This window comes from Rissa tridactyla, chromosome 7 (genome assembly GCF_028500815.1).
Source record: "Rissa tridactyla isolate bRisTri1 chromosome 7, bRisTri1.patW.cur.20221130, whole genome shotgun sequence".
Classification (NCBI taxonomy): Eukaryota; Metazoa; Chordata; class Aves; order Charadriiformes; family Laridae; genus Rissa; species Rissa tridactyla.
The window spans coordinates 23,476,642-23,502,698 of NC_071472.1; the positions used below are offsets into that span (position 1 = coordinate 23,476,642).

General features: G+C 46.0%; 1 protein-coding gene across 1 annotated transcript in view; it reads right to left on the reverse strand.

Moving 5' to 3' along the window:
- Positions 1-22,877: 22,877 nt before the first annotated feature.
- HDAC4 (histone deacetylase 4) overlaps positions 22,878-26,057 on the reverse strand; it is a 415,745-nt gene continuing 412,565 nt past the window's right edge. Inside the window, exon 28 of the transcript XR_008467801.1 lies at positions 22,878-23,019. The gene's annotated coding sequence lies outside the window, so the exon portion shown is untranslated. The remainder of the gene's footprint in view (positions 23,020-26,057) is intronic.

Below are 26,057 nucleotides of genomic sequence, written 5' to 3' on the forward strand. Positions count from 1 at the left end.
CGGACATTACTAGGAGAGGGCAGCTATCAGTCCTTCTGTCCAGGGAAGGAGTTGAAGCTGTCTATGCCTTGGCAGCCACTCCATGCTATTTCTCCTGGGGGCTCTGGGGTAGCAAACTCTCAGTCAGCACGCCTCTGGAGAGGTTCAGGTGTAGCCAGCCATTATCCAAAATTGAAACTTTCATCCATCTAGGTGTCCCGTTCCTTCCCAACTTTGTGTGTTTTGTCAGAAGGAAAAAATAAAGGAAGTCAACCGGAGTAGGGACACAGCATGACAGCTTGGAGTCTGTCCTTGGTTTTATTGAAAAATTTCAGAGAAGGAGGAAACCCCAACTATTTCCCAGCTACTGAGAAAGGCTGGCAAGCATTGCAGAGAGCACGAGGCCAGACAGGCTGTGGGGTCAGAGGTCTTCAAAAGTGTTTCCTTGGGTTTTTGTTTCCGAGACTAGCAAGACTGGAGTAAGACTACACTTTGGAAGAGTATTTTGGGAATAGTCCTATGCATAGAGACACCTTCGGCCTTCTGCTAAACACTTAGGAGAGAGAGACCCCAGAAGGAATCAGAAGCAGAAAGGATCAGTCCAATGTCACGTGAGGAGCGTGGGGCAAAGCCAAACACAGAGCTGAGCTTTTCCAGATCTCAGCCCAGATATTTAACCCATCCTTCCACTCCTCAGCCCACCTTCTCTACCTGCCTAGTGTGGTAGATCCCCATTGCTTCAGCTGGCCTTTGGGGCAAAACTCTACTCTCTGTAGCATGAATTAATTCTTCCCTCCTTCCTCTTTATGATGCTTAAAAAAATAATAGCAGTGATCCTTGAGCAGATACCATGGAGAGGTTAATATGGAGAAAGTATTTTTAGATCTCAAGGTATTGGATCATCCTTTGTTATGGCAACGAAACTTGTTATTCCTTTTTTCCTCTGGTCTTTTATATGCATCATAGTCATCAAGGCTTCAATCCAGCTTACAATAAACATTCAAAAACCTCAGGATTTTAGAACTTATTTGTTGTGAGACTGGTAAGAACATTAAAAAAGAGAGGAAAGAAAAAAGTCTGTCAAAAAACGGAGTCTCAGAAGGAAGGAGGGGAACTCTAGCCTGAGGAGAAACCCTGTGCCTCTAGAGAAATTGTACCCGAGACTTTGGGTGGGGAAGCTAGAGCAGATGACATCTGGAGGTCCTTTCCAACCTGCACGATCCTGTGGGTCTACAACACCGAAACTCCACAGCAAACCCAGCCTAGAGTGCAGGCAGATCAGGGGCTCCAAAACGACGAAATGCTGCCTGGTTTCGGTCCAAAGCAATAAATCTTTCCTCGCAGAGGTTACTCTACACTTGGACCAGGTTTGCAGAAAGATTTGCCAAGGTTCAGCAGTGAGGTTCTGAGCAAATGCTGAAACCAGGTGTGCTGTGCCTTTTCTAGGTTTTATTGCAAAGTCCACGTACATCTACAGGAGATATCTTACCTGCAGTGCCTGCTCTGAGATGGGGCAGAAGGCAGACCAGGAACATGCGCTGTCATTTCTTCTAGCAAATTCATTGAGTAAAACATTCAGGAGAGCTTTGTGTCTTGAGTTACCTCTTTAAAGCAACTGCTGGGAATACAGAAACTTTGTAAAATGTACACAGAAAGCATGCCATAGATCCTTGAGTAGAAAAACCATCCTTTCCACTGCGTAATAGTACTGCACCTTGCAGAAGCTGCGTAAGTGACCTGGGATCCTGGCCAAAACAGGATGAATTTCCCCGATCTGCCCTATTCACTCGCAATGAAACCTCATGACTCCCTCTTTTGTTATTTTATTTTGCTAGAACGTAATGTGTTTTGCTTTAGCCAGCGCCATTTGTAGCATCCTCTCAGTTGTTTGGGCTGCAAAAAAACAGGAGAACAGGGCTTTTGAACATAGGTTGAGTTTCAGCGTTTTTAGGCCAACACTTTTCAACTTCAAAACACATCAGTTCTTTTCAGAGAAATGTGAACAGAAGACAGAAAACCTGCTCCATTTGATCTGTGCTTTAAATTTTACTGAGGAAAACAGAACCATTTTAAAGAAAGCAACTGAAGAAATGTGGAGTGAGCTGCCCAATAAACAGAAGAAAGAGCAGCAATTCAAAGTAGTGACAACTGAGCTCCTTGGCACCAAAACATCAGCAATTATTGGCTCATTCCAGATTTTCTTTGTCTTCCCTATCTTGGCCATGAAGTGTCATGCCCAGAAGTTAACCGAAGGGAAAGAGTACTCCGAGCTTCTGTCTCTTGGGAGTGTCTGGCATTTCAGCGTTTTGCTCTGTGTTTTGAAAAGACACAAAAGGTTGAAATTCCAAAAGAGGCTCCAGGACTATTGTCCAGAAAAAAAATTATTATATTATATAGAAATGTCATAACTGACACAATGTGTAGGTGGCTTGAAATGCTGAAGATCAGAACAGGAGCTGAAATACCCGCAAAATGCTTACTTTCAAGTCATTATATTACGAAACCTAATTTCCCTGTGTGCCTTATCTTACAAAGACAGCACATGACCTCTACCTTGCTGGTGACTGGTAGCAGAGAAAGGCTCAGGAGAAGGATCTCAATATAGTTTCTCTTTTTACCATACTCCTTCATGGAGCCCCTATAACCAGCTTGAGAGGAAATATGGGCTAGCTGGGCCATTTTACATCTTACAATTGATGGATGCGCTTCTGTGGCCCATGCAGTCGTACCCGTAGATTAACGCTATTCCCATGGACTCAGCCAGCACAAAAGCCGCTCTTTGTCTCCTGGGCATCGAGGTCCTCCCGAGAGCACAACCATAATAAAGAAAAAGAACCAGAGCTGCACTTTCCCTGAGGGAAGTTGAAGCGTATTCTGAATTGATTTGAAACCAATCCAATCAAAAGAATGAAATACTCCCCAATCAGGTCAAACTGACTAAAATGAAGTGTTTCATTTCAGGTTCATCTCCCACCACCCTTCAAAATAAAACAGAAAGAAAACAATATATAAAAAGAAGAAAACCGCAGGTTTTCAGCACAATCACATTTCTTCCCCATGGGATACGTCAAATCTGTGGAAGTGGCAAGTTTCCTTGGAAAAACCTTTCTCAACAGCACTTCTCCACTGCGCGCAATCTCTGAAAAGCCCATTGCTCTGATCTGGGGGCTTCCCAGGAATTATGGATCAGGTACCTCTTGTATCTGTCCCTGAGTCAAGCTCCCTGCTCAGAGGATGCTTCCCAAAATCCACTGCAGACAACAGCACGATGTCCATCCTTGGACATCATGAGTCTGAGACCATGCCACACCTAAAATGGGATTCCATCAAACACTGACCCCCCCATCCCATCTCTTTTCTTGTACTTATGTTTCTGCAAAAAATACTGTCTGTGTATACATACATTACAGGTGTGTATGTGTGTGTGAGTGTGTAAAATCCCATTTTTTTATTGCTAGAAAACACCACCATCTTTGGGGAGTATTGCTGCCTAGCAGGTGAAGCAGGACTTGCGCTGCATCGAGCCATTTCCTCTGTTACACGGGTCCATGGCCGAGTGCTGAAATGCAGCCGTCTGCACTGAGCCGGGCATGACAGCAACACATGAAGGTCCTGGAAAAGAGGAGGAAAACCTAAGGTGTTTTCCTCTTTCCTGCCTGCATGGCTCGGCTTGCAGCACCACCTTAATATCTTTCCCATGCTTGCTCTGACACTGCCTGAAAAACGGCTCACAATTAATAGCCCCGTGTTCTTTGCAGCAAGCCGAAACACTGAGAAACAATAAATTAGATTTTCAGAGGATTTTTCTGCAAGCAGAAGACATGAATTGCTAAACGCTTTCCCCAACAGCGCCAAGGGATGCTCTAGGGAAATGGCAAACAGAGAGTAGGTGAGAGACGGCATCCGTCAGCACTCAGCCACCGAAGCACCTTTTCTCCTCCAAAAAGCTGGCTTTCAGCAAATCCCTTACAAGGACTTTTTCCATGTTATACCAGCTAGCCAAGGAGTTGTGCAATTAGATGTCAAACATGTTTGGAGAACAAAGTGTGTAAACGGGATGTAATGCAATACTACGTGTTTATTTCTGAACACGAATCCAAGCAAATCCATCCATGGCCACTTTGCAAGATGAATAAAATCTACCAGCTTAAGACATCTTGCAGTATTTCTTCTCTCTCCTCTTTCACTAAAGAACCAGGATGAAATGTTTTTAATAAAATCCTTTTTTTTTTTTAAAAAAATACATATATATATCAAAGTTCAAATAAATCTTTACTATAATCAGAAGAATGCAGAGAATTGTAAAAGTTTAGAAGGGGTCACTTCTGACTGGCCCCTACTCCATAAAGTACAGTTTGATGTCCTGTAGTTTATAGCTGTACAAAGCCCAGCTCTTCTGCATTCAGATTGGCTGTTAATGTTGTAATGATGTTTAACTGCTGACAAATGAATTACAGGTGGGGAGCGCATTGCCCATTTAAGACAAGGACTGTTTAAGTAAAAAAATCTGTCATTTTTATTTGGTTGCGCTTTTTTTTATGTTTCTTTTTAATTCCCTCAAGCAAACAGATTAAGGAACATCATAGCCTGTCAAGTAATGTATGTTTGTAAAAACACCACATCTCTTTGATGCATCTATCATGTGCTGGAGAGGAGAGAGAAGGGTTTTCTTTCACTTGCAGCGTAGCTTCTTTTTATTTTTTGCCACTAATTATGGAATTTCTCATTAAAATAACAAGGAGCACGTCTGGCTGGGATTCCAGCACATGTTTTCACTTTTGGAAACCAATGGGAACCGTATGCTTTCTTCCTTCTTCCATGTCCCATGCAGCAGTGGCAGTGCAGAGGGCCAGCATTAGCATCCATGCCCTGCTCCACAAGCCTCTTGGCCAGGCGCTGGGAGAAGACACTCTCCCAAAGGCAGACCCAGCTCACACCGTGCACAGGGAGGGGGGATGCTGCATTCACCCACTAATTTTAAACTTTTAAAATTCATGCCAGGTTTTGGACCTGATTTTTATTCATTTCCGCTCATAGGCCTTTCTCCTCTCTTCTTCCTCTCCCTCCATGTTCCATTGCATTTTTTTTCTCAGGGCAAAACTAACTCATGCAGACCTGTGGTGGTTATTTATAAACTCCTTGAACGCCAAAGCGCCATGAACAATCATTTCCCTTCAGTTTACAGGAACATTCAAAGTGCTCTGAAACATATTTTCAACATCACTCATCACTTTGAAGATGCATCCAAGCTTTTGTTCGTGTTTATTGACAGGAAGTTGTTTTTCATTGCTCAAATCAGAAGGGAGGTGACGGGGAGGGGGGGGGGGGGGAAGAGGATAAGGGGTTTGCCAAGCAGTTGAAGCTGTACCTGAAAAACCTGACCTTGCATTCCTGGTGTGCGTGTTGGCTTCCCCCCGCCACCCGCTACCCAACCCTGCTTTTCTCTTTCAAGGGGGAAAATCATCGTCAGAGCTTAAAAAGGGGTAAATTAGAGCAAGTATGGATGTGGACAGGTGAGACGGGAGGAGAAATCCCTGTTATCCATTGTGGCTATATAAGAAAAGGGTGTTTTGGGGCACTCCTTGGTCCTGGAGAGCAGGGGTCAGGCACAAGCCTCCTCCCCCAACACCCCCCACTTTGTCTCCCAGAGGGAGGCTGTGCTGGGGAATAGGCCAGTACATCAGGATCATCCCTTTCGCAACTTGATGGCTTAGGAGAAATCGTGACTCATGGCGGGAAAGATTGGGAAAGGGGGGGGCTGGCTGAATCACCATGCCGTGGCGGGGCATGGATATCTATCCCCAGCTCTGGGGGCTCAGAGCGGGGCTTGTTGGGCTACTCTCCATGGAGATGGGCAAGAGGTCTGCAGGTTGGCCAGGTGAGGATGGGAGTCTTCCAGGCCAGGCTGAAGGGTGGGGGAGGAACACGGGGAACTGGGCAGATGGTGATGGAAGAGGGGCAACACAGATGCCTACCTGCTCACCGCTGCATGCCAGGAGAGAAGGTCAAATGCTCCTCATTCCCACCTCAAGTCCCAGACAAAGTCTTCAGGTCATATCATCTGCTGGCTTCAACTACCCTGAACTTCAGCAAAGAGCAGCATCCTTTCTTGAAGGACATGGTGATACTCATCTCCTGCTCCATGGGCTGGCCCCTGGTGGAGGAAGACGGCAGAGGAGCAGGACAAGCCCCCGGGGTGCACAGGGAAGAGACAACAGAGCCCAAGATGAGGACTTCAGCCAGCCAAGGAGGACTGCCATCACAGGAAAGCACCATGAGCAACACAACGGACCCGTTAGTCTTGACCTCACGGACACATTCGAAAGCACTCAGCAGCCCTGGTACAAATCACTGCTGTGCTCTGTTTAGCAGGGAAAAGAGAGATTTTAAATAAGGTTGTATCAACGTTTTTATATTGACAATGGGACTGGTTATTATATACTGTGTGCCTGAGGTTCTTCCACCGAAAGGAGCGTAATGCAACACTGGGGGCAATTCTTGATTCCACTTATTCCCAATAATTATTACTTCTTGGCTTGTTGCTACACTATATAGTGTAATGTTATTGCTTGGAATGGTATGTTAACTTAGTTTTTACTGATACCATGTGTTCCCCCTCTTTTATCCCAGTAGTGTGTCAAGAACTGTTTTTCTAAGGATGGTCAAGGGAATATGATTCTAATATTACTGTAGATGATATAAAAAGTTTTATAGACAGTATTCCACGTTTGAACTGGGAGCCCAGAATTCAGCCATGAGGGCCTTAATCAGACATTTGAATTGCAGGTTTTGAAGGCTCAGATTGGCCGGTGAGGTAGAAAAGGCACTCTCTTGGTTACAGGCAACAGCCAGTTTCAAAGTCATGATGCTAGACCTGCACTTAGAAACAAAACAAAAACGTCTGAAAGGTGGGCTTATAATATGTTATTTCAGGCCTCATTTGGCTCCAGAAGCATGATTTAAAGCAGCCTGAAAAATACACGGCGACACATTGCTTGCAGCGTTATTCCCATGAGTGGACCCATAACACTGTGCCTGTTAACACGACAGTCACCGTCTTTGCTGGCAGAGCTGAGGTAACACTTAGGTCCTCCAAAACTGAGAACAGAAGCTGCAAAAGGAGCTACAGACCAAGGTGTACTGACAATTATGAAGGAGCTTTGCATTCTGTCTGGCCTGGCAACAAAAACCTGTTTGCAGAAGTGGACTTTTTTATGTCACCATGCGGAGATCTGCCAAGGGAGGACTGGGCAATGACTCCCTCCTCGCCCAGTCGGACAGGAGAACTCGGACTAGCTCTGCTCAAGCCCTGCGATGCTCCCAGACAATGGGGTGGTGCGGAGCACAGCCCCACAGACACTCAGGAGGAGGAGACGCAGGGACTGCACACTTGCTCATGGCACTCAGAGCAATGCCTGGGGTGGGAGGGCAGAGTGGAGCTGTGGGCTGCTGAAAATTTCTGTGGGGACCAGAGCACAAGGATTTGCTCCACTGGTTTCTCTGCTTCATGCCACCTTCTGCAGTGCCATTTGTTTCTCAGGTCTGCGTCTGGAATTTACGGTTTATCCACCTTTGGAAGCTGCTGATTCAGCTCCTGTGAGAAACTGCAGCAGACAGGGACTCTGCACATCTATCTCTGCTGCACTCAAGATGCCTGTGTTTACCAACAGCATGCTTTCCTATTTGGTGATCAAGGTATTTTTTGATATGTTTTATAGTAGAACAGGTCCAACGTGCAAAAGGAGGGGAGTTTGAAGGCAGATAGCAACAGCAGGCAGAGTTTTCCAACCCCGCCAAACTTTTACGAGCACTTCCATAATGGCATTTCCAACACTTGGGCCACGACTGCAGTGACAGTTGACGCCTCATACATCATAATCTGCTTTCTATTTAAAAAACAACAACGCTGTTTTATTTATTGCAGGCGATTACCTTTGCGCAGGACAAACGTGCCTGGAAATTCCAACACTTTTGTCTCGGCAGCAGGCGGGCTTGCACTGTCTGACACTGTGTTCATCATTGCAGTCATCATTGGGGCTGCGCTCTCCTTGTTTCGCAGGTCACTGCATTGCCTTGAAATACTGTACACCCATATACTACTACTACTGGCATGACTGCTGGAGCTTCAGAGCTTTCCTTGGGGTTTTTGGCACCTTTGGGTGTGTCTTTTTTGGGTTAAGGAGCAAAGCTTTGCTGCCAACCCAAGTGAGCTTCAATTGTACTGCAAGGTGGCCGTGCATTTTCCTGACTTGGTGACTGCTTACACAGGCTCAGGCACACAGACATCTGTTTTTCTCTCTTTGGACATTCCCTTTACTTCACTTTAAAATTCTCATTGAAGACAACTATTGAGACATCCTATACTTGTCCGCATTTCTTTCACCGGTTGTTTTTTGTAAGTTGCATTGAGCACAAAGGAACTAGAGCTTTGAGTTTACCAGGAGCACCCAGAGACAGCCTGGAGTGAGGTTGTGATGCCTCCGGAGGGCCAACCAGTGTGGAGCAGGGTAGGACAGGGTGAGTCACGGTGATGCTGGAAAGACAAGGCCTCCCTAGCAAAGCAAGGGCAGGGGGCATGAGGAATGTGGTGGAGCAGGAGGTGAGCAGCAGTTCACCAAGAGGGAGATGAGGTAGATGGGCTCCTCATCAGCTCTTTCCTCAAGAGGAAACCCTTAGGGCAAGAAGTGGGTGACAGCAAACCTACCAACTCCCACATATACAACAATGAAAATACTTTTACTCACTGGCGTATCTGTTGCTCCTCACTTTAAAAACTGGAGGCAAAGACTTTAAACTGCAAGGCTAAGAAGTAAGCAAATTAGGATGAACAGATCTTGGATGAAACGTTAGCTTAGGTGAAGTCATTTGTTCATAAGCTTCAGCCAAACCACTGACTTTGCAAAGCACAGCTGGGCTCAAAGCAGGACAAGCACCTGTTCTGGAGATCTTCCAGAGCCAGAACTGTCTAATACTGAGTGTAACTGCCCAAATAAACCCAAGTATCCCAAATTCCTCCTCTTCCTACTCATGCTTGAATAATAGCCTCTCTGTTAAAAAACACAGAGAAATACACATCTGGACTGTCTCATCCAAATTAAGAAGGTTGCTCTTATGCACCCCTGTCTGGCCTTCTGAATGTGTCCCTTCCCTCCTCCCCTGCCATGAGGCTTTATCTCCCAAGTTGGGGAGATCCACACCTTTTGAAGTCTGGCAAAAATTTCTGGCCGTGTCTTGTAGTCTGGCCAGATCCATCAACCTATTTCTGCGTTGATATAGCCTTAAAAAGAAATCACCATGGAAAGAGGTTCTCTTTACCTTTTGCAGAAACAAAGCTTCTTGCTTCACCCCAGCTCCATCACACCATGGAGAGTCCATTGGAAATGAAATCTTATATTTGAAAACCATCAGCCTCCGGAGATGTCCAATAAGATCTCTTACCAGCTTGAGCTGAAAATGAACCACTTAGGCCACAGACACGGGCAAGCTCTGCTGCACCCCTGGCCAGCTCGACTCCTTCCCACTTGACATCTTGTGATGGGGGAAGAGCACTGCTGCTACCAATATGTCCCTGCTGGGATTTAATGGCAAAGGATCCCATCTTGGGCCATTGGGAGCCTCATTTAAGTCCTCTGAGATGTGATTTGCTTCACATTGCTTCCCAGCATCGATGGGAAGTTCCCATCGATGCTGGGAAGACCTTGATTCTGGTTTCAAACTGCTTTTCTTTGCACTCTCCGCTCCCCATCTCTCCAGCATTCTATTCCCATCTGCAAAATCAAGGTAATGCTCCAAAACTCCTTTACAACTGACCGACCTTTCCAAAAGAGAAGCTTGTGGTATCATTATTCCATAGGACTGGTCCACAACTTTATAAACATCATAAGAGATTTGAGACAGCAAAGTGTGAAGAACAGTCTATCATCCGCAAGGTTACAGATACTGCTCCTGGTTTCCCTCTCACATGTGGTATATGACATAAAAAGTCCAATTTGAATGGGAATGGTTTGCAAATGAATCACTGTTTCTTAATGAGGAAAAATAATCTGCATGCGTGTCCATGGCCACCCTTTGCAGGGAGATCTTGATAGTGGCTGCTGAGATGCAGGATGCATGCTGCACATGCTGCACACAGGAACAAGGGGACCCTAGCTAACGCTGGGAAAGATTGCTCTGCCATATTTATTTTTCAGACAAAAAATCTGACCTGGAAAGCATCAACATTATTGCAGCATGAGGAGGTGATTTTTTTTTCTTTTTGGGACTGACATGCAATCTTCTGAAGCTGAAATTGAAATTTCACGCTTCTGAGGGCTTGGGACATCTTTTAGGGAACAAAACAGTGTTCATCTCCAGTCCCTCCAGAAACGAGTAATGAGGCCAAATGCTTTTTTTGGAATTAGCACCAGGACAAAACGACACTGTGCTGCGGAACTGTATTTTTAAAGAACAAATTGGATCTTTTTGTTATTGTTTTTGTTAGGCTCAGTTATGGGGTAGGGGATCCGATGGTGGAGGGGGAGTATCCTCCTGTTGATCTGGTAAATACATCATCTAAATAAAATCTGCTCTAGCAAACAGGCGAGCCCAGGGAGATGAAGGAAACCACATTAAAAACATGATGAAAGTTGCCTCGAGGTTCCTTATGTCACACTTGGGCTTTGGGTGGTTGAGTTTTTTTTTATTTCTTCCCCTTTTCTTCCGTTAATAACCCAAAACCTAGCGTTCTTCACTTTGGTGTTAAAGGCTGAGAAGACCTTTTAGCTTCTCCCCCCAAACACACACACACACACACGTGTGGGCACGCTTGCGTGCAACAAATGCCTGTTGTTTCCTGTCCAAGTGGCAAACCAAGGGTACATTAAAAGCTCACAGGCAAGAGGCATTTGGGTCCCTGGGTTTTTGGGACCTTTCAGCAGCTGACCTGCCTCATTCGGTGGAGACAAAGTGAATTTCATGGGAAGTAGACAGCTAAACACTGGTTCTGGGACAAAGTAGACAATCCCTTGGCATGTCCCAGTGTCAACACAGAGAGGAAAGGGGCAATGCCACGTGGGGACCCTGTGCATCTGGTAGGTATGACCCACGGCTCGTGATGCTGGAGAGAGGAGAGAAAGAGGCAAACCCCTAGACACTGCAGTATTTCTACCCTGTTGTGTACTCCCTTCAGCAATGACAGAGCTAAATAAAACTCACACATGGTTTATTTTTTGATTAACCTCCCCTTCCCTCTGCTCCGCTCCCAAATTGATTTATGATACTATTGTTCTCTGACCTAACACACCAAAAGCTTTGAGCTTTGCAGCTCCCTCCCTGCTCCTTCCATCATGCAGGTGTAACTGCTGTAAAAGCGAGGGAGAGGAGGGAGAGGGAGGAAGGAAACAGAAGAGAAAACAAGGGGAAAAAGTTGAGGCTGCAGACGCACACATCTGCTTTCTGACTAATTCAGGGTATGGCACACCCGTATGGGTCCCTTTTTATTGCTAACATTCCTTATAAGTTAGCAACATTTTTTTACCCCCCTCCCCCTCTTTTCCTCCAAACTTCAGATGTCCCAGAGGAATGTTTAAATTATTATGGAATCCCAGAGGAGTTTGCTGCTTCCCTTTTTAATTTTTTCCATGCTAGTTGCTGGTTTTTAAAGCAGTGCCCAGCTTACTCTTTCCTGAAGGCAAGCCCAGGGCTCCTTGTTTCGTCTCTGGCACAGAATTCTTTATAACTTTGTTCCTCAAACCCTTGTGGGTTTATAGCATGGCTATAATAATTTACTTGATGCTGAAATTTGCGATTACCTGCTCTGATTTTTGAGCTTTCATTGAAATAGAAACGCTAAAAATACCAACTTAAGCCAGTCAAAAAAGGCATTGTTGGCCATTTTTCACTTGGCCAGCTTTCACAGGCAAGCTGCAATCCTGTAAGGCTAACGAAATGCCTGGTGTTATCTAGCCCTGGGCACAGACTGATGTCTTTGCAGAGCCAGCCAGAAAAAAAATAATATGTGAAGCAAAAAGGAGAAGGCTGGGACTGGGTTTTGCCCTTTGTGGTCCAGTGAGAGCAGGCATTTGAGGTTGGTGAAGCACTATATAGGACTTGCTGTTTCTAACCTTGTTGGCCCTCTTTGCCCTCCAACCACCGCTCCAAGGTGGGGGAGTGATGGCAGATGGCAAGAAATTAGCCCAAGGTTTTGTAGAAAATGCATAGCAGGAGACGGACTTAAATTTATTCTTCTCAAAATCAGGACTGCAGCTGCTGGCCTTCCTAATATTTTATTTTATTTTATTTTATTTTTTTCCCCATCGTGAGCATAGCACAGAGTGACTCTGCCTGGCTCTGGTCCCCTTGTAATCCCTTTGTCTGAAGGGAAACTATCTCATCGGCCTTATGAGTGTCCCTTAGCAACAGTTGCTTCCAAACCAAAGGCAGAAAAGCCTCAGACCCAGAGCAGACACGAGATGACTGCACAAGGAAATGAAATTTATAAAACTTGAAAGTGTTTAAGGATTCTTTTCTAAATGTGGCACAAAGAAAGAAAAAAGATGTCCAAAGAGTTAGGAAGGGTGATGCATCTTGAAACATTCCTTGTTAATTAAGAGAAGATAACCAAATACTGGCTACACATATCCTTAATAGCACCAGTTAACACTCTTAAGCCAAATATTTTGTCAAATCAAGTGTTGCTTCCTCAGGTAAGAGATTTGTTGGTCATTGAGAAAACAAATTTCAATGAAAATGCAATGCTACATTTTTGGTGGTGAACACTATTTTCCAGCCAGCTCTGCATCCAAATACCTTTGAGTATGAGTGAAGGAAGTTTCTGTGTGACCCATTAGACAGATCCTTTTTGGGAACCACAATGGGGAGAATGGTAATATAGTTCTGGTCTTCCAAGCAAAGAAAAAGGATTCAGTTACTGCGCTAAGGAATATCCTGTTACCAGCAAAGTGGAATAAGGCTGAGCAGGGGAAAACCTGCAAACAGATCATCCAACCCAACCATGTTTTGGAAGGAAGCTGGGTGAGATGATCTAATGGAGCTTGTCCATGTCTGTGCTACACTTGTCAGTATAAAGGCAGGGCATTCCTGATTAGGCAAGAGGAACACGTCTTTCAAACCCCTTTTATGTTAGTTGTCAGATTGCTTAGGACTTGGCCCACCAGAATGGTTGCCTAAAAATTGTCAATGTACAATGCTCCCTAAAGCCACTGGATGCTTCATTGCCTGACTCAGCAGTTCCTTGTACCAGCTGGTTTGGGTTTTGGTGTGCACAGAAATCTCCTCACAAAAGCCAGGTGGGTCCCAGGAGCCCATCTGAAATTCCTTGAAAGGCTCATTCCTTCAGGCACATCCAGGGCACAATGAGAACGCACTCCACCAGACTTATGATCCCGCGGAGGAATGATCATTTCATACCAGAGGAAGACCACAGGCCATGAAGCAACTTGAATGAGAAGGCAGAAGGTGATTTAGGAACATGAGAGCTGCAAGGTTCTGCAAGAGCCATCCAAGGGAGCACAATGTTGCCTTTATATGCCTGTTACTATGAGTTGTCTCTTCCTATCTTTGGCCATTTCTGGCATGGATTGGACCTCCCTTTCCCTTGGGAAGAAGGGTTAATAGCCTGCTGTTGTGATGGACTTTCCAGGGGGCTCTTGAGAGGACTCAAAGAAGCTTCACCACAGCTTGGACACAAGACATCCCCAAAATGACAGCTTTTATCTGAGGTCTGTCAGCTTCATTTGATGCATGGAGACGACCTGAATTTTCCCTGGCAAAAGATCTGACTTTGGTTGGATGCTCATCCCAGAAGTCCTGGTTCACTGGGACTTGAGATAGGTCCAGTACACCACAACGCACCCCTTTGTCCACAGAGCAGACACTGTGTCATTCAGATGCATTTGTTTAGGGAAATAACTACTTTGAAACTAGAGCAGTTCAGTGTATTTCTGCCCAGATGATTGAAACTATTCTTACTTTGCAGACTCCAGAAAGACTTGAAAAGGGAGGGAGCTGAGACTAGTCCTAGAACCTGATAATCCCCTCTGCAGTGAAGAGCGACTGCTGCTTTTCCACTGCCCAGGGGATAGCTAGAGGGCCATTAACTCCTGTTCAGCTCTGAAGGCTTCGTGAGGAAGATCTCAGTGGTTCCTTGAGCTGGGTGGAATATTTCCCCTGCCACTCAAGGCCACGTGCCACTTGCCTGCTTTCACTTCTCATTACTCATCTCAGTCCCAGGCTTCTGTTTAAACAAATCAGCTCCATTATCTGTGTTAGGCTTGTGGGGGTGGGGGATTGGTGTTGGTTTTGGTTTTGTTTTCTAATTTCATTGCAATCTCAGGGCTCCATCCATGTGCTGCTTTGAAAGACTCTGTTCACTGGTACCCAAAATCAAAGGTAAAACAGGGGCGGGCAATCCCCAGGAACTGAACATCCACCGACTCTCCTGTGAACTGAGACAGCCGAAACTACGTGCTTTTATGGGGAAAATTAATTTATATATAATACTCCTTTCCATTTCTATGTGTGGTATCCATACTGTTTCAATTTCTCTGTGACAAAATGTCTTATTGATAGGAACCAGACCTGTGGCTGCTTTAGTACTTAGATATCTAAATACTTGCCTGCAAGTACCATCTATCACTAAAGCGAAAAACCATGTCACTTGCAATGTCCTTTGGGAAGAAGAAAACCACAATTCTTTCAAGATTTGCCAGTTACTTTACAAGTTAAGCCTGTCAGTTTAGCACTAAATCTTAGACTTAAAATGGTAAAATGAAACAGGAAAAAAAAAAAGGTCCTTGTTTCAAAACTGGAAAATTGAGTTTGTCTGAGATATTTTATGCTTGCGTTTGGGACTCGCGATGATTGATTCATGGGTTTGGGAACTGTGTGTGCTGACAGCTCTGAGCATCCTGCCTTCACTTTGTGAGCATGGATTAGTTCTACAGAACAGGCTGAAATGAAAAGACAGATGAGTAAACAACAGCACTTTCTGGCTTGCCATCACCTCCCACCTGTGAGCCAGGGGCTTCCCAAGCAGCCACCTTCAGCTCCATCAGAGAGGTGAGGGTTTCCCTAGCTTCTCTGCAGCCAGATGCAGAGATGGCTGGAGCTTCCAACAGCCACCCAGACCATCAACATCCCAGTTAAGACCAGAAACAGGCATCCCCTTCTTGGACAAGGCATGAGACCTTTGGTGGAGAAGGGTTGGACCGAAGCATTTCAGGGTGTAATAACTGGAACAATGCAGATCAAGGAAGACGTGGTCTGGCTGCTGAAGAGACCCAGAGCATCTGTCTCAACACCCAGGGACTTTAAGCTTCCTGTGTGTGCAGGAGGCACAGAGAAGTTTGCTGCTCCTGCAGCTCGGCTGTCCTTTCATCTGATTGCTTTGCAATCAGGAGGTTTGTGGCAGGACAAATTCAAAGGGATCCTTTTCTCACCTTCCTGCCTGTCTCAGCAGGGCCCAGCAGCAAGAGGCAGACGGAGGAAGAGTCAAGCAGCAGTGTCACCTGTCGCACCAGCCTACAAGTGGCAGGATGTGCCTATCTGCCCCCGGCAGCCAGACCTCATCACTACATCTGCCTTTTAACCTCACCTTGCAGCACCAGCGGTGGTACTAGGCACTTTACAAACATCTGGAAAACAACCACACCATAAATTTGCTGGACACAAACTCATCGCTTTGGCCCTTCCCGTGTGGTTATCCCATGGTGAGCTAGCAGCTGGCTTTGCTCCCCCCATGCTGGGCGTGTTTAGGAGCATAAATCACAGGACCACACTCACTTGGTCATCACAGAGCATCACCAGTGCCACTGAAGCAGTGATTGGTCATCATGTGAAGAAGCATACTCAGCATGCCTTTGTCCTCTTCCTGTGCAAATACATTAGTATATGTACCTTAAAACATTGTCTGCAGCCAGAGAAGCCATCAGCACACCATGTTGACAGACTGGCTCGAGGACCTGCTCAAATTTTCTGCAAATACTGCAAATCCACATGAGCTGCAGCCCTTGTGGGTGGCGTTCTCAAAGCTCTTCGCTTTGCCCTAAATGCTCCCTGTGAGTCAAGCAAACCCTGGATCTCTCCTCCCGGGTATTTGCCAGAGCGATCCTGGCACAGTGAAGAAAAGGATCAAGCTGGGGAAAGGAAAAGGCTATATTTACACTGATACCTGTCAGGAGGGAGGCCACAGGATCTACGTTTGAAGGGAGAGGGTAAAAAATTCTCATTCACAACATTTAATGAAAACCATCTTCTTTCCCCCTTCCACCCAGCCCCTGAGACAATTTTCACAGAAACGTCAGTTTTTAATTTCTTTTTTGTGGGTTCACTGCGGAGCGGAGAAGTCCATCTTTTCATCAATAAAATACTAAAACCCTGCTAAGTCTGGCGAAACAAAAATAAAAATAAGAAGAGTGAAAGAAAAGAAGGGGGATTGTTTCCTGGGGAAGGACTAATACCATTGTAGCTGCAGTTTCTAGCAGAGAATTAGTCCTACTTACTTTATTAGTCCTAGGGGTCTAATTGTCATTAGACCTTAATTGTATCTTGGCATGCTTTGCAAAGCAAAGAAAGCAGCAGCCAGTGCTGGCCCTTGGATGCAATCATCTGCTCTTTTGATATGGGGGTGTGTGTCTATTTTATCCTTTCATCTTTATATACGCTAGGAAGCAGAAGCTGCTGGGATCCTGCTGCACCTGACAGCTTTACCCTCCCGACAGCTCTATAGCCCGTTCAAGAGCTCTGGCTCCCGAGACCGAACCGAGAGTGCTGCAGGGGGCCGTGGCTGAAGCTGCCTGAACCAGATACAGCCTTGTGAGCCCTTGTTTTATTTCTCCTGCCACCCCTTTTGTCTTTCTGCCACATTCAGCAGGTGTTGCTCTTCCTTTTGTAGCACATCCCTTTGAAAACACATCTAAAAGCTTCATCGGGCACAAGAAAAGGGATATTTGCTTAGGCTATATTAATTCCCTAATTACCATTTATAATCTTCTATCATTAACCAAGGGAAGTGGCCATAAAGGCTGTATTTTTAAAAGCTTAATTGGTCTGAATCAAGTTTCAGATTCATAGCCAGATGAAACTCTTCTGCTTGTGCTTGAAAACAAGTTGATTTCAGGGGAGCAAAATGAGTGGCATCCCAGAGTGTGTGCTAACAGCATCCTCCCTTTTGTATCATTTAAAGCAACCACTCGACCAAGGCGTGAAGGAGGAGGGCCAGGAGGCTGAGCTGAGAGGGAACTCCCACCATCCCTTGAAACACGCTGGTCCTCATCCAAGGTGAGATCCAGCACAGGGTCCAGCTACTCCCCTGGAAGGTACTGAGGAGCTCCAGGCAGCCAGCATCAGAGCTGAAGCTTGCCCTTCATTCACCATCCTCCTTCCCTTTTCCCCAAAGAATCTGTGCAAACACCAGTGACAAAAACTGGAAGATTTCCCCCCAGTTTATTTTTTTTTTTGCTTAATTACCTTTCCCAGCCTCTGTGGGACTGGTTCCCCTCCTGGGTTTTTCGTGCTGCAGAGGTTTGGCAGTGCCTTCGCTGCTCCTGCGTGCACCTCCTTACGGTGTGGGTTTGTGTCGGTCCATCCCTCCCTGTGCTCTGAGCACATGTTCAGACCGAAGGGGTTGATTTCTGGGGCTGTGGTTTAGCTTTCTAATGATGCGTGAACGCTGGGGGCAATTTGTGGTTTTATTTTTATAAATAGATGTTCTGTTTCCTTGGATTTCTGGTGGTGTGAGGTTTAGCACATTCATTACTCTCAGTATTTTAGGATTGAAAAAAAAAAAAGAAGAAAAATAATAATCAAACAGTTCGTGATTTTTCTTAATAGCATCCAGGGCATGGAAAGCAACTCCCTCCCCTACAAAGCAACAGTTATTCAAAACATGAGGGCTGACTGAGCAAAGTCATAGCATTTCAAGAGCAATACCAGTAGCAAAGTCTAGAGTTCTTCCCCCGTGGCTAAAGAGAGAGGGAAAGGAAGGCCTAGGACCAGCTGTACCGTCTAAAATGTAGATGCATTTAGGAAGACGATTACCACAACAGCGTTATCAGCTTCACTGAAATTAATTTTGTTCAGCACACGACTACTCTTGGCCCTTATGTAGCCCTGCCTAAATTCCATGCTGTTGAGGAAGCATCGGTATCTGAAAGGGGTTCACCACGCACTTTTAGAGTTAAAGCACGTGCTTCAGCTCTCCCCAGACAAGGATTTTTTTTTTTTTTAGGCACACAGAAACATCATTCAGAACAATCAGGGGTGCAAATGCAAACTGAAGTGAAGCTGATTCCTTACTGATTTTGATACATTATAGATCAATATAGGCAAGAGAGACAATTTACGTCTTTCACTAAGCCTGCAACAGCAAGGACAATTTCATGCATGAGCACATCAGTAATTAGCACATCATAGCAGTGTTTCTGCTCGTGGTGTAGAGGGAAGTCAGGAAACGGGATAAAACTTTCACCATTGGGAGGAGAATTATTTTTTCATCACGTCTATTATAACAGAGTTTATCAGATTCAGGTACGGATTAACATGGAATGCTTGGGTTTTAGTTGCCTTCACACATCAGAAATGCAAGAATACCCTTGGGCTCCTTCATGCTTCCCTTCGTCTTGTAATTCATAGAGGCTCCTTCCTATCTGAGCACTATGGCCATGCAGAAGGCTGAAATTGGTCTGCACCAACACGACTTCTGTTACGTGCAGTTCAGAAATGCTAAAAAAAAATCTCCGGAAAGAGCTGTTTTAGCCGATTTCGATGCTGTGAAATCTCACCGTGCCAGAAGTGTTGAGCTACTGCCGAGCTGTCAAGTGCTTGGATATTTCTGGGAAAAAAAATCTCTGTTCCTAGAACATAGTAGGGTAGCATCAGCCATACTGGGCTCTGCCGGCATCCTGCTTCCTCAAACCTCATGGCTTTGCTGGGCACTGACTCCCTCGTGGGGTGAGAGCAGGACTCACTGTCCCTGTTCCTCACTCTTCAGGACAGTAGTCGGGAGGTCTGCTGTTCATCAGCCTTGCCCCACTGCAGCTAAGGTCAAGTGGTTTTGGAAAATATGAAGCCCATTGAGCCAGCCCTCTGAGCAGGCAGTGAGCCTCCACCATGAGAAAACCACAAATAAAAATCAAAGCAAACAATGCACAGCCCTCTGACCAGGGGCTGGAAGTATTTCTGTGAAGAAATTTGGAGTTTATCAAAATGGAGAAATTCAGATCACCATGAAGAGGTGGCTGGGAAGCGACTGGATGGTACTTTTTGATGGTGTCACCCTGTTCCCATGGTGACTCACGGTATCCTCTCCCCACCACTTGTCACTGTCCCTGCTGGCTTCCTATGACCTTGGTGGCCTCTCAGATCTAGGCTTGACACAGATCAGCAGATCCATAGCCATCTCTGAAGCCCTCTCAAATGGGAGCCACATTTGACTTTTCCACAAGTGATGTGGCACAGCATATACACAAACACACAAGCAGTAAGCCTTTCCTGGGGTATCAAAAGCATCTTCAGTGCTTCAGTAAGCACACCTTGGCCTCGGTCAAAGTCCTGGTGCTGTGTGGGCACAGAAGAATTCCCATGGATGCTGAGAAACCAGCAAGGTCCCTTCCTGGCACCCCTTCTTGGGATGGGGGTGCAAAGCATGTAGGGTCTTTCTCTGCACTACAAGGTCAGAGCTGCAGGGCCATAATCAGAGCTGTAAGATTAATTAGCCGTGGTGAGCATTGCTGCAAGAAACAATGCAAAAAAACTTGAATTGCTCTTTCTATTTCTCAGAAAAAACTGTCAGGACAGACCAGCTTTGCATTCCCTCTCCTGCCTGACCACATCCAGCTTTATCCCCAGACCCGCATGCTGTGGGAAGCCAGGATGCGGGGTGAGGGGCTCAGGCTGGGGAATCTGATGGCTGCAGGATTTCGCCTAGCCTGTTGTGTTGTCGTGACAGAGGGCAGGCAGGCTACACGTGGGCTGCAAGTCGAGCTGCGTCATTCCTCAAGACACCGCAATCTTCCTGATTGAATGACTTCATCGCAGTGCTGAAATCTTCACAATTTATGGGGATTTTCATGCAGCTGGCTCTCGTACGGGGTTTCTTTTCTATTTATTTCACATATTACATGACTTTTTTGCATTATTTTTTAAAAATGAGTGGCTCCCTTTACCATAATGCAACGCTTTATTTTTTTGCAACGTGTCCAAGTAGTCATGGGCAAAACGCTCCTCTTTGGAACAAAGGGGAAAAAAATCCCATGATGGTCAAATCATGCAGCACATCTGGGAACATCTCTTCGCCAGGGACCTAGCAGGCTTTCCAGGTATGTCTGCTGGGCTGTGCACCATATTGGGCAACACACACACACAGAGGCTCGACACCAATGTGACAGTGGGCTTGTGGTACAAGTTGGGCTGCATTTCTGTTTTGTTTTCTTGCTCCCAACCTGGTAGGAATTTGGCATATCACACACCATCATTGCATGTGGAGTCTCGTGCCTGGCTGAGTTCAGAGCATGTCTGCTGGGTACAACTGGAGGACACAGCATGGCTAAGTCCACCTGCATACCCAGATGGAGAGGTATCTTTCAGCAAGCACTGCTGGATAGAGACAGGGGAAGAAGCGGATCTTCAGCTTGACACTGCCCAGTGACTCTTTTCAGAAATACCAGTTTTCTGCATTTCTGTTAGTTAAGGGGGTAAGTTAAGCATCAAGCTGCTTAGCCTTGTCAAACAATTGTGGCTGCAAGGCCACCAAAAAGAAAAACTCAGATGCAGGAGGAATCTGAAAAGATACTTCATGCATTGGCTGTAGCTGCGCAATAGTTGCCAAGAGAGTGATTTTGCCAAGAGAGTGATTTTGGGCTCGGAACACCTGAATTCCATGCAATTCCAGCCTAAAGCTCCAAGTCTGCATACCTCATCTGTGAGAAAAACACCTAGAGGTTTGCAGAAATAATAAAGATGAACACATACAGGTCCCAGGACACATCAACTCTTTATTCCCAGTATGGTTTCTGCTTGATTGCTTACATAGTCATTTATAACTTCCATGCCATCTCAAAGTCCCAAAGTGTTTAAGAAGAGAAAATCCACAGAAGACAGGAACTGTGGCCTTCTGTCCAATATTAAACACTTTTTTTTTTTTTTTTTTGCATTCTGGAGAACATTTTGCCAATACTTACATCCGAGTCTGAATTTTGTTTTCAATCCTGAGTCTACCAGCTCATCCTGAGTATTGAGTTGCACTGAGTATCCCTAAGGACCGTATCTGCTCATTGTGCTACTGCATGCAGCAGGAGATGCAAGAAGTCTGTGCAAACATACCCATGATGGAAGACGTTTGTCATACTCAGATACTTGGATCTTTTCTGCTCCTAAAAAAGCCAGCAATAATGCTGTGCATTTCTGAATGTCATCTCTAGGATCTTCCTCCCTTAACTACTCTACCTGTCTCTACCAACTGGTCTATCCTGGGCCATCAAACACTGTGCAGCAGTTAATCATTTGCAAGTGCTAGACCTGCTGTCCACAAATAAGGTATTAAACTCTTTTTTTTTAAATTAATGAGTTTTAATTTTACTGAGCTATAAAGCCACCTAATTGAAAAGCCCTCCACATGGACGAGATTAGCTTGTTAACCAGGAACCGTCACAGTTAGCCGAGTGGGAGATTTGCATGGATAGTTCTCATTAGAGCTAATGCAAGTCATATGTGTAAAGAGAGTACACTTCAGAAGAGGAGGGCTAAAGAGTATGTGCAGTGAAAAAGAAGTGGGATACTTGAATGAAGACTGGGATTTGATGATCTTTAGGTTAAATAAAGCTTTTCTCACAGATGTCCCACAGCTTCTACGACTTGGCTGAGGAACTCAACAGAACAGCAAACATTTAATGTGCTCCTTGCGCCTTCCTTCTCCCCTGATGCCCTGCCCAACAGATAACCATTATCTGCCACCTGTAGTTGGTGACACCTGGAAGCTTAGGCCATGGTGGCAGAAGGTGTACAAACATCAATTGGTCCCAGCCCCAGGGTGTTCATAGTCCAAGATACGTGGGAAGATGCAAGAAAAATGGAGGGGTAAAGGTGGCAAAGAGACAACAATGACCAGTAAAAACCCAACAACTAACAAAACCAGGTCTCAGCAGCAGTTTTGTTAATTACACTTCACTGGTATCATGCCAAAGACCTGTTTTAAGCAGAAAATTTGGAGAAGGACAGCAAGTTTTATCACTGCAGGGCTACTCATCAGGATTTCAGAGGAAATTATGAAACGTCCTCTTTCCTCTCCACGGGGTAGAATTAGGGACTTTTAGCCTTTCATTCTGGATTTCCAAGCTTCCACTGGCCCCATCACAGGGACAGCTGCTACCAGGCATCTGTCAGGCTCAAAAAACATATCCAGGCTTGCATGCAACATCTGTACACAGCCACAGTATGTCAAGGGCACTCTAGCACAGTGGCCTAAAGTGGGCAGTATCCCCAAAGACCCACTCATTCATGGTATCAGATCCCAATGCAAGCAGGACCATGAGTCACAAGCACGCCAAGCTGCACCCTCTCCTCCTCAGCACAGCTGAAGAAACCCAGGATACTCCTGGTTGCACATCATAATAAGAAAATCACTGGGAAGCCCCAGCACTGATGAGGATCCATGTTGCTGGGAACTGTCCAGATGCAGAGCAAGAGTACTGTGAAACCCTGAAGAGATGCAATTCAAGATAAAAGACAAGGTATTTCTGTTTGTAGAGAGAGTGTGAAAGCAGATGCATTAGGAGTGGGATTTTTGGAAGGACCCAGCTGCAGAAACATGTCAAGGAGAGGTTTGGAGAACCCCTGACTTAGAATCATAGAATTACTGAGGTTGGAAGGGACCTTTAAGATCATCAAGTCCAACCTTTAACCTACCCTGACAAAAGCCACTTCTAAAACATGTCCCTAAGTGCCCCATCTACCCTTTTTTTAAACACCTCCAGGGATGATGAATCCACCACCTCCCTGGGCAGCCTATTCCAATGTTTAATAACCCTTTCAGTGAAAAAATGTTTCCTAATATCCAATCTAAACCTCCCCTGACGTAACTTGAACCCGTTTCCCCTCGTCCTATCACTTGTCACCAGGGAGAAGAGGTCAGCCCCCATCTCTCTACAACCTCCTTTCAGGTAGTTGCAGAGGGTGATAAGGTCTCCCCTCAGCCTCCTCTTCTCCAGGCTAAACAACCCCAGCTCCCTCAGTCGTTCTTCATAAGGTTTGTCCTCCAGACCCCTCACCAGCTTTGTAGCCCTTCTCTGGACACGCTCCAACACCTCAATGTCCCTCTTGTAGCGAGGGGCCCAAAACTGAACGCAGTACTCGAGGTGGGGCCTCACCAGTGCCGAGTACAGGGGGATGATCACTTCCCTAGTCCGGCTCACCACACTATTCCTGATACAGGCTAGGATGCTGTTGGCCTTCTTGGCACACTGCTGGCTCATATTCAGCCAGCTGTCGACCAACACCCCCAGGTCCTTTTCTGCCGGGCTGCTTTCGAGCCACTCTGCCCCAATCCCGTAGCGCTGCATGGGGTTGTTGTGACCCAAGTGCAGGACCCGGCACTTGGCCTTGTTGAACCTCATACCATTGGTCTCAGCCCATCGGTCCAGCCTGTCCAGATCCCTCTGCAGAGCCAACCTACCCTCAAGCAGATCAACACGCCCGCCCAGCTTAGTGTCATCTGCGAACTTACTGAGGGTGCATTCGATCCCTTCATCCAGATCATTGATAAAGATATTAAAGAGAACCGGCCCCAGCACCGAGCCCTGGGGGACACCACTTGGGACCGGACACCAACTAGATTTAACTCCATTTACCACCACTCTCTGGGCACGGCCATCCAGCCAGTTTTTTACCCAGCGAAGAATACACCTGTCCAGGCCATGAGCAGCCAGTTTCTCCGGGAGAATGCTGTGGGAAACAGTGTCAAAAGCTTTGCAAAAATCCAAGTAGATAACACCCACAGCTTTTCCCTCATCCACTAAGTGGGTCACCTTATCATAGAAGGTTATTAGGTTTGATAGGCATGACCTGCCCTTCACAAACTCATGCTGACTGGGCCTGATCACCCTGTTCTCCTGCATGTGTCGTGTAATGGCACTGAGGAGGATCTGTTCCATGACCTTCCCAGGCACCGAGGTCAGACTGACTGGCCTGTAGTTCCTCGGATCCTCCTTCCGGCCCTTCTTGTGGATGGGTGTCACATTTGCTAACCTCCAGTCAGCTGGGACCTCCCCGGTTGTCCAGGACTGCTCATAAATGATGCAAAGTGGCCTGGCGAGCACTTCCGCCAGCTCTTTCAATACCCTTGGGTGGATCCCATCCGGCCCCATAGATTTGTGCACCTCCAGGTGCTGAAGCAGGTCCCTCACCGTCTCCCTTTGGATTACGGGGGCTTCATTCTGCTCCCCATCCCTGTCTTCTAGCTCAGGGGGCTGGGTACTCAGGGAACAACTGGTCTTACTGCTGAAGACTGAGGCAAAGACTGCATTAAGTACCTCAGCCTTTTCCTCGTCCTTGGTCACTATGTTGCCGGTCCCATCTACTAGAGGACAGAGATAATCCTTAGTCCTCTTCTTATTGCTAATATATTTGTAGAAACTTTTTTTGTTGTCCTTGACAACAGAAGCCAGGTTTAGCTCTAGCTGGGCTTTGGCCCTCCTGATTTTTTCCCTACATAGCTTCACTACCTCTTTGTAGTCCTCTTGACTGCAGTCACACAAGAAGGCAGGAGCAAAGCAGAGACTTGTTTTCATACCTCCTCATAGCACTTTGACTGCGATGTGTTGTTCTCCTGAGAACCCTACTGGGCTGGTGTATGCACAGAGTCAAGCAGGGGTGACACGTATGGTCCCCCCTTTGCCACTGCTCTAATTCACAAATTTGTCTTTTCAGAGGTGCAGGAAGCTGAAGGCAAACCCACAGACTTCCTCTGTCTTGCATTTGGCTTCGTCTCTGACCCGTGAAAAGAGAAATGCTGTCCTTCTCATGACTCCTTGTGTCAAGCCCACCAAAGCCTTGCCAGCTGACCCAACTTTTCTTTCTCCCAGATGCTGACTGTTGCTTTTCCCTGTGCCTTGGTGTATTCTCAGCCACGTCACTTGAAAGGATGATCAAAGCTGAACGACCTTTACTGTTTTCCCTCAAATACTTTCTCCATTCACCTCCCTAGATCCTGTCTCAAGTCAGAACAAAAGTTAACCAGAATAACATTTGCTGCTGGCTTATGTAAGTGTCCCAAACTGCAATCACTTCCAAAAAGTTCTATGTTAAAATCCTTCTAAATGCATTGGAAACATGTTTTCGTCCCTAAAATAAAAGTAGCTTCTGAGGAAAAGGAGACTGCAGCCTGCCCGTCACTGTAAGCATTTGCCCCTGGACAGATGTCTTTTTCCCAAGGGAGACCATGAAACGAACTCTGGTGGAAAATCAGCATGTTGACAGTCAAAGTAATTAATCCTGTCCTAGAACAAATTCTTGGTAAATGCTGTCATGAGCCAGCTAAGCGTGTTGTCTACAGAGGAAACAATAAAAAAAAAAAAAGTTGCAAAACAGATTCTCTTGCAAAATCCTTGCCCAAGAACTCCAAACCTGCAACAATATTTGGCTCACACCACAAGAAAAGGTATCTCTGGCTTTATCTTTCACCCAACACTTCCCCCATTGCCAAATATTTTAAAACCTCACAGCAATATGCTTCATATGTCTCCCAGACTGACTGCAGGTCAGGGGGATGTGGAGAGGAGGCAGGGAAGTGAAGCAATTAGGCCAGCAGATGCCTAAATGCCATTAGCTCTGTGTACCTCAACCACAGTCAAATTTCATCCCTGAAGCAAGACTCCCCCTGACTCCTCCAGCTGTTTGCATCTAAGAGCTCCCCAGCGGAGAATCCAGGTGTCCTTCCCGAGTCCTGACACACGCGCTGTCAGCCACCATGCTTTTAAAAACCGAGTGTACAACAAAACCAGGAGAGCAAGCCACAGCCCATCAGGTGCTATCTACCTCATCGCCTGGGGAAAACAGCTTCAGCATGTGCCACAGATAAGAAGCTGCCT